Source organism: Rattus norvegicus, assembly GCF_036323735.1.
Source record: "Rattus norvegicus strain BN/NHsdMcwi chromosome Y unlocalized genomic scaffold, GRCr8 chrY_unlocalized_9, whole genome shotgun sequence".
Lineage (NCBI taxonomy): Eukaryota > Metazoa > Chordata > Mammalia > Rodentia > Muridae > Rattus > Rattus norvegicus.
Window position 1 is genome coordinate 730724 of NW_026947412.1, and position 20383 is coordinate 751106.

The 20383-nt window shown below is 37.1% G+C and overlaps 1 long non-coding RNA gene across 2 annotated transcripts in view; it reads right to left on the reverse strand.

Moving 5' to 3' along the window:
- Nucleotides 1–20383, reverse strand: part of LOC134484805 (uncharacterized) — a 68461-nt gene that overhangs the window by 11532 nt on the left and 36546 nt on the right. The window contains exon 2 of one of the 2 annotated variants that reach the window (XR_010062614.1): nt 19887–19974. This is a non-coding gene — a long non-coding RNA (uncharacterized LOC134484805). Of the gene's footprint in view, nt 1–1597; nt 19975–20383 lie in introns of those variants that run through there. The other variant, XR_010062613.1, reaches the window with a different exon arrangement.

Sequence of the window (20383 nt, forward strand, 5' to 3'; positions counted from 1 at the left end):
GAGGTGTTTCTTTTCTGGTCCAATCTATTTTGAGTTCTGTAGTCTTCTTGTATGCCTATGGGTATCTCGTTTTTTAGGTTAGGGAAGTTTTCTTCTATGATTTTGTTGAAGATATTTATTTGTCCTTTGAGCTGGGAGTCTTCACTCTCTTCTATACCTATTATCCTTAGGTTTGATCTTCTCATTGAGTCCTGGATTTCCTGTATGTTTTGGACCAGTAGCTTTTTCCGCTTTACATTATCTTTGACAGTTGAGTCATTGATTTCTATGGAATCTTCTGCTCCTGAGATTCTCTCTTCCATCTCTTGTATTCTGTTGGTGAAGCTTGTATCTACAGCTCCTTGTCTCTTCTTTTGATTTTCTATATCCAGGGTTGTTTCCATGTGTTCTTTCTTGATTGCTTCTATTTCCATTTTTAATTCCTTTAACTGTTTGATTGTGGTTTCCTGGAATTCTTTCAGGGATTTTTGCGATTTCTCTCTGTAGGCTTCTACTTGTTATCTAAGGGAGTTCTTCACGTCTTTCTTGAAGTCCTCTAGCATCATGATCAAATATGATTTTGAAACTAGATCTTGCTTTTCTGGTGTGTTTGGATATTCCATGTTTGTTTTGGTGGGAGGATTGGGCTCCGATAATGCCATGTAGTCTTGGTTTCTGTTGCTTGGGTTCCTGCGCTTGCCTCCCGCCACGAGATTATCTCTAGTGTTACTTTGTTCTGCTATTTCTGACAGTGGCTAGACTGTCCTATAAGCCTGTGTGTCAGGAGTGCTGTAGACCTGTTTTCCTGTTTTCTTTCAGCCAGTTATGGGAACAGAGTGTTCTGCTTTCGGGCGTGTAGTTTTTCCTCTCTACATGTCTTCAGCTGTTCCTGTGGGCCTGTGTCTGGAGTTCACCAGGCAGCTCACTTGCAGCATTAAAGTTGGTCTTACCTGTGGTCCCGAGGCTCAAGTTTGCTCGTGGGGCACTGCCTAAGACCTCTCCTAGGCGGCAACAAATGAGAAGATCTGCGCTGCTCTTTCTGTGAGCCTTCGTGCACCAGGGTTCCAGATGGTGTTTGGTGATTTCGTCTGGCGTCTGGATGTGCACAGAGTGCAGTTTCTTCTGGTTTCCCACGTGTGTCTGCCTCTCTGTAGTTGTAGCTCTTCCTCACACGGGATTTGGGTGCAGAGAACTGTTTATCCGGTTTGTTTCCTTCAGGTTCCGAAGGTGTCTCAGGCGCAGGGGTCCTGCCGCTCCTGGGCCCTCCCCTACAGGAACCCAGAGGCCTTATACAGTTTCCTCTTGGGCCAGGGATGTGGGCAGGGGTGGGTAGTGATGGTGGTCTCCTCCGCTCTGCAGCCGCAGGAGTGCCCACCTGACCAGGCGGTGAGGTCTCTCTCCCACAGGGTTTGTGTGTGTGTGTGTGTGTTTTTTTTGTTTATTTTTTTGTTTTTTATTATTAACTTGAGTATTTCTTATATACATTTCGAGTGTTATTCCCTTTCCCAGTTTCCGGGCAAACATCCCCCTCCCCCCTCCATTTCTTATCGGTGTTCCCCTCCCCACACTCCCCCCATTGTCCCCCTCCCCCCAACAGTCTAGTTCACTGGGGGTTCAGTCTTAGCAGGACCCAGAACTTACCCTTCCACTGGTGCTCTTACTAGGATATTCATTGCTACCTATGAGGTCAGAGTCCAGGGTCAGTCCATGTATAATCTTTAGGTAGTGGCTTAGTCCCTGGAAGCTCTGGTTGCTTGGCATTGTTGTACATATGGGGTCTCGAGCCCCTTCAAGCTCTTCCACTTCTTTCTCTGATTCCTTAAACGGGGGTCCTGTTCTCAGTTCAGTGGTTTGCTGCTGGCATTCGCCTCTGTATTTGCTGTATTCTGGCTGTGTCTCTCAGGAGCGATCTACATCCGGCTCCTGTCGGTCTGCACTTCTTTGCTTCACCCATCTTGTCTAATTGGATGGCTATATATGCATGGGCCACATGGGGGCAGACTCTGAATGGGTGTTCCTTCAGTCTCTCTTTTAATCTTTGCCTCTCTCTTCCCTGCCAAGTGTATTCTAGTTCCCCTTTTAAAGAAGGAGTGAACCATTCACATTTTGTTCATCTGTCTTGAGTTTCATTTGTTCTAGGCATTTAGGGTAATTCAAGCATTTGGGCTAATAGCCACTTATCAGTGAGTGCATACCATGTATGTCTTTCTGTGATTGTGTTAGCTCACTCAGGATGATATTTTCCAGTTCCAGCCATTTGCCTACGAATTTCATAAAGTCGTTTTTGATAGCTGAGTAATATTCCATTGTGTAGATGTACCACATTTTCTGTATCCATTCCTCTGTTGAAGGTCATCTGGGTTCTTTCCAGCTTCTGGCTATTATAAATAAGGCTGCAATGAACATAGTGGAGCACGTGTCTTTTTTATATGTTGGGGCATCTTTTGGGTATATGCCCAAGAGAGGTATAGCTGGATCCTCAGGCAGTTCAATATCCAATTTTCTGAGGATCCTCCAGACTGATTTCGAGAATGGTTGTAGCAGTTTGCAATCCCACCAACAATGGAGGAGTGTTCCTCTTTCTCCACATCCTCGCCAGCATCTGCTGTCACCTGAGTTTTTGATCTTAGCCATTCTCACTGGTGTGAGGTGAAATCTCAGGGTTGTTTTGATTTGGATTACCCTTATAACTAAAGATGTTGAACATTTCTTTAGGTGTTTCTCAGCCATTCGGCATTCCTCAGCTGTGAATTCTTTGTTTTGCTCTGAACCCCATGTTTTAATAGGGTTATTTGTCTCCCTGCCGTCTAACTTCATGAGTTCTTTGTATATTTTGGATATAAGGCCTCTATCTGTTGTAGGATTGGTAAAGATCTTTTCCCAATCTGTTGGTTGCCGATTTGTCCTAACCACAGTGTCCTTTGCCTTACAGAAGCTTTGCAGTTTTATGAGATCCCATTTGTCGATTCTTGATCTTAGAGCATAAGCCACTGGTGTTTTGTCCAGGAATTTTTTTCCAGTGCCCATGTGTTCCAGATGCTTCCCTATTTTTTTTCTTTTAGTTTGAGTGTATCTGGTTTGAAGTGGAGGTCCTTGATCCACTTGGAGTTATCCTTTGTCCAGGGTGATAAACATGGATAGATATGCATTCTTCTACATGTTGACCTCCAGGTGAACCAGCACCATTTGCTGAAAATGCTATCTTTTTTGCATTTGATGGTTTTGTCTCATTTTTCAAAAATCAAGTGCCCAGAGGTGTGTAGGTTCATTTCTGGGTCATCAATTCTGTTCCATTGGTCTATTTTTCTGTCTCTGTACCAATACCATGCAGTTTTTATCACTATTACTCTGTAATACTGCTTGAGTTCAGGGATCGTGATTCCCCCTGAAGTCCTTTTATTGTTGAGAATAGTTTTAGCTATCCTGGGTTTTTTTGTTATTCCAGATGAATTTGCAAATTGTTCTGTCTAACTCTTTGAAGAATTGGATTGGAATTTTGATGGGGATTGCATTGAATCTGTAGATTGCTTTTGGTAGAATGGCCATTTTTACTATATTAATCCTGCCAATCCATGAGCATGGAAGATCTTTCCATCTTCTGAGGTCTTCTTCAATTTCTTTCTTCAGAGTCTTGAAGTTCTTATTGTACAGATCTTTTACTTGCTTGGTTAAAGTCACACCGAGGTACCTTATATTATTTGGGTCTATTATGAAGGGTGTCGTTTCCCTAATTTCTTTCTCAGCTTTTTTCTCTTTTGTGTAGAGGAAGGCTACTGATTTATTTGAGTAAATTTCATACCCAGCCACTTTGCTGAAGTTGTCTATCAGCTTTAGTAGTTCTCTGGTGGAAATTTTGGGATCACTTAAATATACTATCATATCTTCTGCAAATAGTTATATTTTGACTTCTTTTTTCCAAACTGTATCCCCTTGACCTCCTTTTGTTGTCTGATTGCTCTGGATAGAACTTTGAGAACTATATTGAATAAGTAGGGAGAGAGTGGGCAGCCTTGTCTAGTCCCTGATTTTAGTGGGATTGCTTCAAGTTTTTTCCATTTAGTTTAATTTTTAGCAACTGGTTTGCTGTATATGACTTTTACCATGTTTAGGTATGGGCCTTGAATTCCTATTCTTTCCAGGACTTTTATCATGAAGGGGTGTTGAATTGTGTCAAATGCGTTCTCAGCACCTAATGAAATGATCATGTGGTTCTGTTCTTTCAGTTTCTTTATATAATGATCACGTCGATGGTTTTCCGTATATTAAACCATCCCTGCATGCCTGGGATGAAGCCTACTTGATCATGGTGGATGATTGTTTTTATGTGCTCTTGGATTCCGTTTGCCAGTATTTTATTGAGTATTTTTGCGTCGATATTCATAAGGGAATTTGGTCTGAAGTTCTCTTTCTTTGTTGGGTCCTTGTGTGGTTTAGGTATGAGAGTAATTGTGGCTTCATAGAAAGAATTCGGTAGTGCTCCATCTTTTTCAATTTTGTGGAATAGTTTGGATAATAGTGATATGAGTCTTCTATGAAGGTCTAATAGAATTCTGCACTAAACCCGTCTGGACCTGGGTTCTTTTTGGTTGGAAGACCTTTAATGACTGCTTCTATTTCCATAGTAGTTATGGGGTTGTTTAACTAGTTTATCTGTTCCTGATTTACCTTCGTTACCTATATCTGTCTAGTAAATTGTCCATTTCCTGCAGATTTTCAAGTTTTGTTGAATATAGACTTTTATAGAAAGATCTTATGATTTTTTGAATTTCCTCTGAATCTGTAGTTATGTCTCCCTTTTCATTTCTGATTTTATTAATTTGGACACACACTCTGTGTCCTCTCATTCGTCTGGCTAAGGGTTTATCTATGTTGTTGATTTTCTCAAAGAATCAACTTTTTGTTCTTTTGATTCTTTCTATGGTCCTTTTTGTTTCTATTTGGTTGATTTCAGCTCTGACTTTTATTATTTCCTGCCTTCTACTCCTCCTGGTTGTATTTGGTTCTTTTTGTTCTAGAGTTTTAGGTGTGTTGTCAAGCAGGTGACATATGCTCTTTCCTCTTTCGTTCTGCAGGCACTTAGCACTATGAGTCATTCTACTCTTACTGAAGGATGTATTTATTAAATGCAATATTAGTTTTAAAAGAACTTAAAAGGAAAGTTTTGTTTTATTTTTTTAACTGTCCTATAGGAAATAAACTGTAGTTTGGTCATTTTGCTTATTAATGTACCAAGGAGTAATAATGTAAGGATATAATTCTTTGACATAGAAATTTTGCATACACAATAGCCATCCCATCAAATTATTCTTGTTATATTTGATTTTGCATTCCATTGCAATTCAAAATAAGTATCTTATATTTTCTGGCGCTTTAGCAATAGGATATTCTCATTTCTCAAATAACATATTTTTACATTTTTATCTCAAAATATTTAGAAACAAATTAGGAAAAATAAATGTACTACAGAGTTTCCTTTATGCCTGTACTTAATATCAAAATATATCCTGTAAATTTTAGCTATTTTCGCAATTCCATTCACCATGATACATCAGATTTATTCTGGCTCTACATGTTTGACAGATTCAGCCGCACAAAAATGGTTGTCGTTATCACAGAACAGACAAAAATGTTGGCAACTAAGAAGGTTGCAATAAAAACCAGTCAATTAGAATTAAAGGGGTAAATAATGAAGAAGATCAATGCATGCTAGCTGGCAAACAGTACGGACCAACAAAACTGCACACGTATGAGCTTTAAATTTTAAGTAAAATATATTTTATGGAAATATGAACCCGTTCTAAAATGATAATCCTTATATCCTATTAGAATATCTAAAATATTTATATTATTCTTTTAGTGTATAAGGTTATTTTAAGTTTTATAGTGAGTCTTTTCTTAGAGGCACTTGTCTCTTTACATTCTTGTTTGCTTTATGATTAGAGAGTGGAGAGCCTGGATTCCATCCCTCCACTATACCACAGCACGTTTAACAATTTTTAAATGAATTCCTTTCCTAATTTTATACTAAGTGTGAAAGTCATACACACAGATAGTACTGCTTCATATAAAGAATTATATTCATAATATTGCATTCAATCAATTAATAACTTTATATTTTCACAGTTTAAAAGGATGTTTGTATGTGTCTGAAAATACATGGAAGATACCTGTATCCCAACACTGACCCAATACTCTCTATTGCTGTCTTATCCCATAAAAACCTTTTTGAGAGTATATCAAGCTATGTTGAAAAATATGCCAATGATTCTTCAACCAATAAATCTAATAAAAACAGCTGTCTATTTTTCTTTCCAATGATTCTGTGTGTTCATATAAGAAAATGGAACTATTATTTCAATTGCATTTCTTTAAAAACATGAAATACTACAGTCTGCTGACCCTTGCCTTTCATATATAACAAAGATTCTTGAATCTTTTAAGTTAAACCAGCATCTAGAAGCTCTCTCATTTCTTTGAGGTAAGCCTCCTGCTCCTTTCTCACTCATTTCCTTCTTTTCTTATTGGAAATTGTTTGTATTTACATTTCAAATGTTATACCCTTTCCTGTTTCCCCTCTCTCCCATCGACCCTTTCCATGTTTCTGTGAGTTTTGTACGATTACTGCCTGCCTACTCACACCTCAACACTCTGGCATTCCCTACACTAGAGAAACCAGACTTCATAGGACCAAGTCCTTTCATCCTATTCATTCCAGAAAATGCCATGCTCTTCTATATATGAGGCTGAAGCCATGGATACCTCCATGTGTACTCTTTGATTGGTATTTAATCCCTCACTTCCTTCTTCATTCACTGGACAAAAGCTTATTATGATTCACTGCTGTCAGTGCTGTCCTTGCAGTAGGGAAAACAATGGTCAGTGATCCTGGACCTCAGTAAGCTGAATGTTCAGACAAATGCATGAACACATGTAACCAGAGCTTGGTTCCCACTAAAAAAAAACATGCAAATATTTTCCAAATGTTGTGTAATGAACACTTGCCGTGGGGTTCAATGCTGTTTCAAAATACTATTGCCAGTATTACTTGGTGGCCATCTCCATGAGTGAGTGGGTCATCATTTATTTGAGATTATTTATTTAGTGTTGAATATTGAGAGCCTCAGACAAATTTCTTCCAGCAGATCTTTACACACACACATGGTTCTTTATTTGTTTTTTGTTTTCTTTGGTTTGGTTTTGTATCAATATATATAGAGCACAAAACTTAGCACGCTATCATTTTTGTACAGTACTCAGCATCTCTGGTGTGTGCCTGTCACACCCTCTCTGACCCAGATCTTTTTGAATTTATGGAGCTGAGATGCCATGCATTTTACACATAGTAACCATCTTCCTTCTCTCTCCTCCCAGACCCCAAATCTCCTGCTTCTTACCACTGTTGATAAATACTTTATATACACTGATATATGCAGGACCAGAAAATACCTGTCTTTTTTGCTATTAACTTGGCATCCTCAGGCTCCTTCCATGCAGCATATGTCAAATGCCTGAGTGATATTACACCCCAAGGAGAGCCTAAAGCTGATAACTCTACAAACTAAAACTTTATTTTTTCCAAATATCACTATTTGTTGATGACTCTTAAAATCTTTAACCTCCCTCTAGCCCTCCAGGCACCAGCGGTAAAAGAAAGGATGGGGGCATTGTGGAGTGGGGGTGGTGTCCCTCTTTAGAAAGGTTCATTGGAGCAACTCCCATCTGTGTTCTCTGGAAACCAGAATTTCAGTTCTCAAGTTGGAATAGGCAGCTTGTTCCATTAGCAAACATTTCATGAATACACTAGTAGTTCTGGTCTGTAGACTTGTCATAACAAACAGGAAAGAGCAGCAGTGGCACAATCTAGTATAACAGCCAGGCTTCTGTCAGTCACCTGGACAGAGAGACATTCTATGTTGTGGTTCTCTCAGGGAATTGAAGATCAACAGAGACTCAAGATGCAAAACATTGTTCCTGCTGCTTTATTTGTTTGTCATAGTCTGTATTGCCAGATTTCCCTTGGAAATATATAAGGTGTTTGAAACGTTTGCTGCTACAAATATATTACTGTTGCTGAGTAATCCTGTACAACATTTTCTCCTCAGAGGGATAGAGACTATTCCAATCCTTTAGAGCTATTGCCGCTAATGGTGAAATGGGTAATCCAATATGTGATCAGAGGAGATGCTTTGACCATGTTTCCAAAATAAGAAGTTTAAAAACCTGTGAGCTTTAATGGTACTGCAAACTCTTAAAACCACCTCAATAGCAGTTACTTTTTCTTACTCTTGTATGTAATAAAATAAAGTTAGTTAAAAAAAGGTGAAAACAAGGTGTTTTTGAATGTGTAAGCCTGATGGTGCCTTTGATCAAAATGATAATTATCAAAACTATGATTTCAAGCAAGTTTATAAACTAATGTTTGCAAGATGTGAAGCTCCTATTTTATTATTCCTATTATGTTTGGCTAAAGGCACATGGCATCTAGTTGTAGGGATAAGGAATCACTTATTTTTGGAGAAAGTGTATGAGTGAGTTAGAGAAGTAAAGGACATCATTTCAATCCCCAAGTACATAGAAGTCGGATTGGTAGAACCATCATCATGTTAAACAAGCAGAAATGAGTACTAAGACAGAGCCATTTAGCAATAACATCATTTTTCTCTTATTTGGCTAAACCATATACATCATGCCTAGGGAAATTCTTTTAAAGCAAGGATTTTGCTTTTTAAAAGCATGTATGTATGTATGTATGCATGTATGTATGTATGTATGTGTATGTCTATATGTGTATGAGTACATAAGGACATATGTTTATATATTGTACATATATTTATATTTGTATATGTATATATGTATATATTTGTATATATGTGTATGTGGCCACATGTATATATGTGTGTGTGTGTGTGTGTGTGTATATATATGTTTATATATGTGTGTACATATATATATATGTGTGTCTGTACGTGTATATATGTAACATACAAATGCACTCTATTTTCTAATTTTATGAAACAATTCTGATGTATACATTAGTACTCAAGAATTTTAAAAGCTGCTTTATAAATTTTGATTCAGGTTAAATTTCAGTTCAGAAAACAGATTCAATAAAGATAATTAATTTTTATGCTATCAAATTTCTCAACTATTTCATAAAAACATAAATATTTACTTTAGTTATGTGACTGTATACCTTTTAGCATGAAACATAACTAATTAGCTTTTCCAGCATGTGATATAATTAGAAGATAATACTAGACCTATGTGAGGGAGAAAATATATCAAAGTACTGCAATATGTGATAGATCAGAGTGATAGATAGATAGATACATACATACATACATACATTCATACATACATACATACATACATACATGCATATTTACACTGATTAAAGATCACAGATGATATTGTCTACTTTCCTGTCCATCACCGCTAACCTCTACCCCTCACCTTTTATAGTGATTGTCCCCTCCACATTGATATCCCCTTACTTAATGTCCCAGACAAATAAATATCCAAACTTTTAAAATTGGTTAGAGTGCTAAACCAAGAATTCTCAACTGAGGTACCTCAATAGCTGAGAAAAACATCAAGAAATGTTCAGCATCCATACTTATCTGAAAAAGGCAAATCAAAATGAACCAGAGATTCTACATTACACCAATCTCAATGACTAAGATAAAAAACTGATGCAGTAGCAGAGTAAGCTAGGATGTAGACAAATGGAACACTCCCTCACTGCTGGTGTTATTAGTACCTGTAGAACCACTTTGGATAGCAATATGGACGTTCAGAGAAAATTGCAAATAGCTTTACCTGAAGACCCAGCTTTACCACTCACTTCAACACATATACTCAACCTTGATCCACATACAAAAAGGACATGAGGTTGAACAGGTTCACAACAGCCTTACTTACAATAGTCGAATGCTGGGTGCAAGCGTGATTTACCTCAACTCCACTGAGGAATAAATAGAGAAAGTGTGCTATATTTAAACAAAGGAACACTACTAAGGTATTAAAAATGAGGACACCAAGAACTTTGTAGGCAAAGGGATGGTGCTGGAAATTAGTGAAGTAACAGAGATCAAAAAGGACATAACATGGGATGAACTTAGTGACAAATGGATGTTAGCCATAAAGCTCAGAACTCCCATTATTGAGAGCATTTATCACATGAAAGGTAACATGTTAGGAGGCCAGATTGCGAATCCTTGCAAACAACTTAGAAGGGAGAACAAAATAATCATGGAAGGCAGAGGGACGGAGGGACTTATTTAGAGGTAGAGAATGATGGACAAAGTGGGGGGAGTTGCAACAATGAAAAGAGACAGGAGAGAATTCCAGAGGAAAAGTGTAATAAATGACAATAAACATCAGTGGTTGGTGGTGAACTTGGGTTTCCCCAGGAAAGTCCCAGGTGCCAGGGATGCAAGAGGTTCTGATAAACCTAATGGGATGATGGTAGTTGAAATACCAAGCAGCAAAGAGATAGAACCATTAGAGACTGCCTCCTGTAGCTAGACGTGCCCACCAGTGAAGGAATGGTGCTTCCCACACAATTCAAAATCTTTATCCTATATACATCCAAGGTCTAAAAAAAGACAAATACAAAAACAGAGCAAAAACTGAAGGAAAGGCCCTTCAGAAACACACCACCATAAGAAACATTTCTTCCACAGACTCTAAATCCTGGCCCTATTCCTGATTTCAAATGTGCTTACAGATAAGACCCTAATATGTTTGCCCTCTGAGGGGCTCTGCCATCACCTGCCTGTGACAGATGCAGAAACACCTAAGCATTTGAGAGCACCTGACAGCCACAAAAGAAGAGTTAGGGGAATGCCTTAAGTATCTGGAGGGGATTGCAACCCAATTTGAAGAATAACAGTATCAACTAAATATAACCTTCAGAGCCTCAGGAAATTTTCCACATCCTAGAGTATGCTTTGCCCAGTCGAAGACTTGTGCTACACAAATAGCAGAGTATATGGTGAAGACAACTGCCTCATCTGCCATATGTGTGAAGGGAGGCAATTGGTCCTGTGGAGACTTCATATCCCAGAGAAGGGGGATGTTAGAGGACTAAAGCGGAAGTGCGCATGTAGATGGGGGAGCAACATATTAGAAAAATGAGGAACAGAATACCTTAGGGGATTCAAGAAAGAAAGACCAGTTTGGGAAATGACATTTGAAATGTAAGCAAATAAATAGATTATTTTACATATATAATGTATATAATTAATATTTTTTAACAGCAGAGATATTCCCATCTGTCTCCTTAAGGATTGTATATTGCATTATCTGTACTATAGCTTTATTGATAGTTGAAATCCATAAGTACTGTGAGTTTCTTATTATTGAAATTTCACATAGAAACACCCAATCAATGTTTTATCTTCTGTCCTTATAGCTTTAAATCTTTAGTTTGACAAAAAACATAATTAAATAAAAAATTAGTTTTTATTTCTGTTGCATATGGTTTTCATTCAATGCCTCAAACGTCTCCCAATTTAACTGTACATCTCTGCATTCCCTCCATTGTCATACTCTTCCCACTCTTTTCACATTTGACATTCCTGTACCTGACAGTGTTCCTCTGCAATCCATAAGTACATTTGTACATCACAAAGTGAGGATAGTCTGGACCACATCCCTTAACTTTTACACTAAACTAATCAAACTGATACAGTGTGGAGAATTAATATTCAGATAAAAGTGAAAATATAACCCATTTTTCTCTTAGGTCCGGATTATCTCATCTATGATGACTTTCACATGATCCATTCATTATCCTGAAAATTACATGCTTTCCTTTTCCAATCTGTAAAAGCACCACATTTTCTTTATGCATTCATTTGTTAAAAAACAACGTAAATATTTCTAAATATTCAAGAGTCTCTATACTAGCATGAATCAACATTTGGATATATTTTCCTCGCGTTATATCTTTAGGTGCATACATTTCCATGTTCCTGAAGAAACATCATACTGATTTCCAAAGTTGCTGTTGAAGTTTGCATTCCCACCAGAAGAATATCAATGTTCCCCTCTCCCCATAACACAGCAAACATAAGTTGACTCATGTGTTATAAAACTAAAATTTCTGAAAGGGAGGAAAAAAATCTCAGAATAATTTTGATTTGCATTTCTGTATTGTATAAGGATGATAAATATTTCACTTTCGATTCTTAGTCACTTGAGTTTCTTCACTTTTGAATATTTTGCTTAGACATGTAGCCAAATTTAATTATGTTTTCTTGATATATAGTGTTTTAGTTTTTTCTATTATTATTTATAGAAGCCCGTTTTTGAACATGTACATGGAAATAATGCTTACTATTTTTGAAAATAGCCACTTTAAACTTATTAAGATCAAATTACATAATGCACATATTCAACTCACAGAATTGGCAGATCTGTTTTAACCAAGCGAAATCATAAGGTCGCTTCATGAAGTATCCCTATATAATAAAATATTTTCTATGTACATAACATTGAGGAATAGAGTTCATATATTTTATTCTTTGAGAATTTCCGCCAATGAATTTTGATGATAATCTTTCCATTTATTTTACCCACTCACTCTATTTCTTTGAATCCTAAATTTGTATATCTTCTACATTAAAGTACTGTTTAATAACTCTATTATAAACCCTTACAAATAATTTTTTATGTACAGCAGTTTTTAGGCCTTTTCACTGCATTCTTGACTGTTGACTGGCTTGAAGCTTTGCAGGAAACCACAGCTGCTATGTGACATGAGGGCAGCACCTCTTGTATCAAGAAGACGCTTTATGTCTGATCCCACCCACAATTTTGGGGACCTATAGTCTCTTTGCATCTTGTTTCAGGATGGCTTTTTAGCCTTGGGGAAGGGGTATAGCATGTATATCCAACTCATCATGGCTGAAATCAATAAAATGTAGACAAGTGTAGACAATATAATGAATGAAAGGAAGGGGTCACTCTTGGAAAGTATTAACAGGATCGTCATAACCTCTGGCCATGTTACGTAATGAAAGGTTTGAATTAATAAAATGAAAGAGAAAATCGGAAACATGGAGAAAACACAGATTATTTATATTTACAGTCCAAAATCTAGAATTTTTTTAAAGCATTCGTGATTTACTGTGGGGAGCGGGTGTAGCGGCAATCCCAAAATGGAGCCCGGGACTGCTGCCGCGTCTCATTAATAGCACCTGAAATTAAGCCATTCCCCATCGTGAGAGCTGCGCAGGCGCACCATGACGATATATCAGACCATGTGACGTGGACCTAGGAATGGAGGTCACGCAGAATGGACGGTTGAGGTGGTTGAGGGAGGATATAAGGGAGTGGGCTCGGGGGCTGGATGGAGGCATTGTTCCTGCTTGCAGACAAAAGGGTTCCTGAAAAAACTGCTTTGAGAAGAATGTGTGGTGTCTCTCCTTTCCTGCTGGTCGGGGTTGGAAGTGACAGTAAATACTAGATGTATTTATATACCAATATTAAATCAGCTCATTTTGCATAATTTAAAAAGCTCTATACTAAACAATTACAAAGAATCAGGTTTTTAATTTCTCCCACCTGAAATATCATAGGACCACATGTATTCAGTTGAAAAGAAATGAATATACATTTAAATAGCATTTAAAGTGTCTAAGACTATTCAATAAAGTAGACAAAAGGATTGAATACATTAAAATTGTATTTTGAATCTGGTATTATCTAACAATGACAGACAAAATAAGGAGAGAGAATGAGACATGGGGACAATGAGGCAAAAGGGAAGGTAATGAGAGAGGGAGAAAGAGTTACAAACGACTGACACAAAGAGAGGAAGAGAGAGAATTACACACTAATTTACACATATACACACATATTCTCAATAAAATACTTGTGAACAGATTCAAGTCAACATTAAAAATAATCTTCTACCAGATAAGCTTTCTTCAAATCCCAACATAAAAGTTTGATTCGTCCTGGGGAAGCTGTAGATATGGAGGATATAGTTCAACATAATAAAGGCAAGGTACAAGAAGCCCAGCACAAGCATCGTGCTAAAGAGAGAAAAATTCAAAGCAGTTCCACTACAAGCAGGAAGAAGACAAGAATATACACTGGTTTCACAACTATGTATTACAGTATGTGTAATTTTAGCTAGAGCAATATGACAACCGAAGAAGATCCAGGGAATACAAATGAAAAATGAAGAAATGAAAGTGTTCTCATTTGCAGATGTCATGATACCATTTTAAAAACTCTAAAAATATGTCAGTCTCTTAAGACTGAAAAATACAGTCATAATAGCAGAATATCATATGAACACACAACATTCCTTAGCCTCCTTTATGCCAATCCAAACCATACTGTGAGGAAATATGGGTGAAATTCCCCTCACAATACTCTGAAAATATAAAACGAAATATTGTGGACGAAAGTATTTAAAATGCAAAGACCACTATGAATTAGCTAGACGTGATCCTGAATAGAGACAATTTTTCTTTAAAAGATTAAGTTTCTTAAAGCTGAAAATGCATTCATGAAATAGTAGAATTCAAAGTGAACACTCAAAACACGTTATCTTTTTGTTTTCCAATTTCAAACTATGGGCGAGTCATCAGGGAAATATTCCACTTAAACACTCTTAAAATATATATCAAATACCCTAAATTCGCATTGTTAGAAAGAACACTGTGAGTTAGAAGACATATGAAGTAACCATGATACATCCAGATTATACATAAGAACGTTCCACCTGATGTTCTGAAGGACCTTAAAGCCTTGAATGAATCAAATCTTTTATAGTTTTAAGGATAACTAGATAGTATAATAATGTCAATTTTTGATTAATTAATAAAGTTAATGCAATAAATATTGATTAGAATATTTTACTACAACAAATCACCCACTTTTATGAAAATCAAAAATTTGACTATACTATTTCTATGGGACATAAGATAACTTAAAACGACAAAGTGCTAACATGTTTAGGGAGATAATTTTAAAGAGAAAAAATGTGGGAGGAAAAATATGAGATTAAAAAAGTAAGTTACATACACAGTGTGATTTTGTTGGCAGAGTGAATATGTCAAAAGTTTGGAGTGACTTGGATTTATTTATTAATTTAAAAGGGTAGGTTACATGCCAGCAGGAGGATGGACTATCGGATCAGATCTCAAGAAAGTGCCAAATGTTCCAGTTAGTATGACTATGTTATAGTAAACATAAAAATGCCAGTGTGGGAAATTGAAGGTTTAATTCACCTCACAAGTTCCAGTTCATAATCAATGGAATCCAAGAAAAGAACACAAGGCAGCAGCATGAAAATAAAGAGGAACTCTGCTTACTAATCTGCTCAGCTACCTTTTCTCTGTAACCTCCTCAGCTTACTAGTGCTGTTACCATCCACAGTGGGCTAAGTCACCTTACATAAACTAACCATCAAGAAAATGCAAAATACTGATGCCCGCAAGCCATTCTTATGGAGTCAGTTGCTCAATAATGCATCATTTAGACAGTCACAATAAGCAATCACAGCAAGCCATAAAAGCAAAATAGAAAACTTAGCCAACGAAAGATAAGAGTACCCCTTCATGAATGGAATTTGAGGTCAAAAGTGAAGTTCTATGTGAGGAAGAAATTAGCAGGAATTATGCCAGAAATCACACTTTATTTAAAATAAAAAGTGAAAAAAAGACAAAGCCACAATTAAAATATTGTTATGTTTGACACTTTGAAACCTCTTCTGGATTGCAGGGTAGAGTCAGGACTTGGTTTTTGGCTGGCAGCACAATTGATAGTCCAGTATTTTGGTGGAGGATTTTCCATCAGAAGCCTTAGCTTTACCACAGAGGCTAGATCCAAGTTAAAAATCATAGTCAGTCAACAGTTTGCCAGATCTTGTGCTCCAAAGAAAGGAGCAGTTCATTTAGTGATGATTTGGTGATGACTCTAATTCATTTCAGAGTCATAGATATTGCCAGCATATAGAAAACCACAAAACCCATTGTCAAACACCAATATTCTCTGCATTGCCCACAGTCACCATAGTAATATCAGTGTTGAGCTCTACAGTATGATTTTTTTCTCTTTCCTGTTGTTGCAGCTTATAAACCTTGTTTCTTTGACCCACAGAGAAGTTTCAAATAAAATAATGACAAACTTTTGCATTGAAAGCTATTGGTGACTTGTAGTTGTAGTTAAAAATGAGGACCTCAAGCAATCTTCACTCAGTCCTCTTCTTTTAGGATTGGGTTGATTAGCTATTGCTTTTGCTTTTGGTTTCATTTTGGTGATTTTTTGTTTTATTTTGTTTTCTTTTTCTTTTTGTTCTTTTCTACATGCAGAGATCAAGAGTGGTTAGAAGAATTTCAAGTACAAATTCAGATGGCTGGAAAGAGACCAGTCTTTCTAACAGGTCCACATTGTTTGCTGTACTAGGGATTTTTCTCTTGCCTTTAATGTTGCCCATTTCCACTTTTTGGATCCTTTTATCCTGGCATAATTAATACTACATATATATTATAATTATTTAAATTTCAACTCTGAATCTAAGTGCTCTATCTCCCTCCCAAAACCAGAGACATGGATTGAGTCTTGTTTGCTATCGTTTTGATTCTTAGATCGGGAATCATCCTGCGAACACTGAAGGTCCTGTTCCCAAATTGATTCTGTATAGTTCAATAAAGATGCTCTTGGCTAATCAGTTGTGTGGATTTCTACCAACAGGCTAGTAGACACAAGGGTGGAGAAAGGATTTAGGGTGGAGCAAGAGTTACCAGTCATGTGAGATCTGGTATGGAGTGGCCATTGGTGTAGCAGGCAGGATGTTAAAAACACAGTAAGATGAGTGCATATTTGGGGTGCTGAGCTATGACTAATGTCAATTGAGAAATTGAGTTAGGGCAGATTTAGAGGTGTTGAGAAGGGGGTAAAAAGGAGAGCTTGCTATTTGGTAGAGGCTTAAAAAAACCTGACAATACAGCTAAAGCACATCAAAAGTTCCTAAGCATATGTGGCTTTCAAGTGCATTGTAAGGGAACTTGAACAGCTCTGGTAGCTTGGAATTCCTGGAGCTTAAAGTGAGGCAGTAGGAACAACCTTCTGCAGAGTATTATGAGAGCAATCCATGACCATAAGGAGCATGTGCAAAGTCATCTTGACCATGAGAGTTAGACTGTCCCACATGTATCTTTTGATTATAACCATTTCTTCTTTGTGATCTTTTAGTGTTCCATTTGCTTAAAACTATTACTGAAAAGGGTAAAATGATTCTAAAGGCTACTCTTCATTGTCAACTATTCATTGGAGATTAATTAAACCCCAACGATAGAGGGAATATGTGAAGAATTTCTGCATAATATAAGGTCAATGTCAAATGAACTTCTTATATGTATCTTTGTGGTAGGATGTTTCAACTTTAACCTAGATCTTTATCAAGAAATATTCTTTCTATTATTTTTTCAGGCATCTGCAGATACATCCTTTTGAGGAATGAATTCTTCTTACTGGAGACTATAGAGGGGACCTGCATTTCAGTGATAATTAAACGTCACTTCAAGACATCAAAGCAAAATATCAAAGTGAGAATGGAATAAATTTATTAAGACAGTGTTTTGCAAACAACTTCTTTCACAAACATCTTTGGCAGGAGAATTCTGAAATTTTGCATTTCCTATTTGACTTTGCTGGTACTCTGACAGAATCAACTCTCAATTGTTTGGGACTTTACGGGGAATTAAACACTACAAACAGAGATGAATGCATCATATGCTCTGCCGTCTGTGTTAATATGGCTTCAGTGAAGAACAACTATGTTACAGCTATTCTTCTGTTTTTTCAAATATTATCCTCATACAAAGTGTGGAATCTAAGGGTTGCTGGATGGATAGGTCGAGAACACTGGCTGAGAGCTACAAATGCAGAAGTGGGATGGTACATGCTTGGGGCGTAAAAAGCCTGTGTGTAGATCATAAACAACTTCAAAATATTCATTGCTTTAATAATTACTTGGAAGTGGACTTCTGTAAAATGACTTCAGCAGACCAGCATGGTAGAGAAACAGTAACTGATTCCCTGGAGATTTAAATGCACTGGATTGTGAAACATGGACTTTGAGGTAGAGACAAGTCAGTGAATGAAGACTGGATTATCAATCCTCTGTTGTCTCTTAAGTTTCCCTGCCCCATGGTTTGAGGCCTACAGCAACAGATTTTTTGGAATGAGGAATAGAATGAAAGCCAATTTGTTGAAAATCCCAGTCATAAGAAAATACTGACATCATCTGTGACAAACATCAAGTCTCAGCATGGCTTCAGCATGTCTGAATGTCTGCTGTCAGCATGGGCTTTTACTGCCATCCCTTTAATAAATGCAGAGCTCCAATCTGCTTCAGCCACATCATCATCTCTTCATTCTGTTGCAGGTAGATTAGATCACTGTGTCTGCCTATGCAGTCTTTCTCTACATATAAGGACCCAAGGAACAATTCTCACTCCAGGGAGCTGTTGAAAGTAATCTTGAATTTCATTGGTGTTGTTAGTAGATGTAATGTCTTCAAATCCCAGAAGACCATGTTTGCAAAGGAGTTGATTGAGGAAGTCTTGGGTATTTCAGTATTAGGGGCAGGTTGGATCGATGAACAGGACTGCCTTCCCAGACTAGATCTTGCAGTTCACATACACGTGAGCCATGCTGACAGGGTGCAGCTTCCAAGAAAAGAATGTTTAGTTGAAGATATTGGTCTGTTTGAGAATGGCAAACCCAATGTATTCTAAACCATGCATTCTATTTGAATCCCCGTAGAAAACATGGAAGAAAGAAGCCTTTACTTTTTCATTTTTGCACTCACAGTGATACCAAATCCTCATAGACATTAGAACCTGCATACTGAATATTTATCCATATGTCAATGACCAGATAAGACATCTTTCCTTTTGGACTAATAAACTAATGGATTCTAGGACTTTAAAAATAGTCAGTCATTGTTAAATTATGTGTTCCATAGTCTGTGATCATTGTGACTACTCCGATTTCTCTGTACAGAGAGATTCATCCTTTACTGTCTGTTGGGGAACACCAACTACTACACCAGATATCGAGAGAAGACCTTTTATGGCATTTTGTCTCTAGTAAGAGTTTCAGGTCAGTTACAAATTTCCAATGGCCACATTACCTTAGTCGGATTTTCATATGATGCTTTGATACAGTCCTTCTTTTTTTCTATAGTTCTTGGCAACATAATTAAAATAGCAATTGTAACCTATTAAAGAAATGCACAGTAATCTATTTGCATGAATGCAGCAGAGAGGATTATAGGATAAACAAGAATTGGAAAGCAAGATGTCCTTCCTTCCTAGGACCAAGACCAGGAAATCTTAACTACATAAAAATCTGAGACAAGTTGTCTGAGTTTGTTCTTTTCTTCAATCATGGGGATCCTAGTGAAGGAGCTCAAGTTTGAAGAGTTGGCAAAAATTACCTTCATTTCTGATCCAGGTCAACTGCTGAATACCTCATTCATGGACCTTAAGAAACTCTGTATACATCCTTCTATAATGTGTATATATCAATGTATCATTCATAGAATGGACACTTTACTGTTGGTTTGAAAGCAACAATTTGTCCCTGGAGAGACACAGATTTCTTCTTTCGCACATTATTTGACAGGCTGATGGTGGGTCTCATAAGTTCATTCCGGGATTTGCTTTACAATAATCATTCAGTTATCTGGAAGAAACACTTTTTAATGTAGTGAGATCTACTAGAACAATATCAACCATCATCTTCCATTCCCAGTTTAATGCTGAATCATTCTCCACTAATTGTCTGTGGTCTCTGATGACAGCAGCATCTCCACAGACTAGTCTGAATATTGCTCTTAGCACTGCATTTAGGATACATCAATGTGATTTCCTTACCACTTTCATTCCCAGGAGAGTTTTTCAATTCATTTCATCTGATGCGTCTAATCTACATTGTCAGCCAGGATGAGTTTTGAGAGTTTTTCTAAAAAAATAAAGAAAAAATGGAAGAAATGAAAGAAAGGAATCCGGCAAGTATATCTCACCAATTGACTCAGAAATCTAAAGTGTTAGTCAGTGGAAATACTAGTGGAAAGTCTGAGATCATGAAGTCTCAACTAGAAGCACTTCTCTCTCCAAGATATTAGTGTAAGAGAGAAACTGCACTATTGGTATCCAAAGCATGGAGAAGTTTACTCTGAGCAGAGGACACAATACTTGCCTTTTATTTCTTACTTAGGACCTTTTTATAATTGACAAAAAGAATAAATGCAATGAGCTCTCAGTAAAACATCTGTTACCTTCCAAATTCTTGGCATTTGGAATAAAGAAATGAATGATATAAAAACTCTGACTTCCAGGAGCCATAAGAACTGCGAAGTCCAGATGTTTCT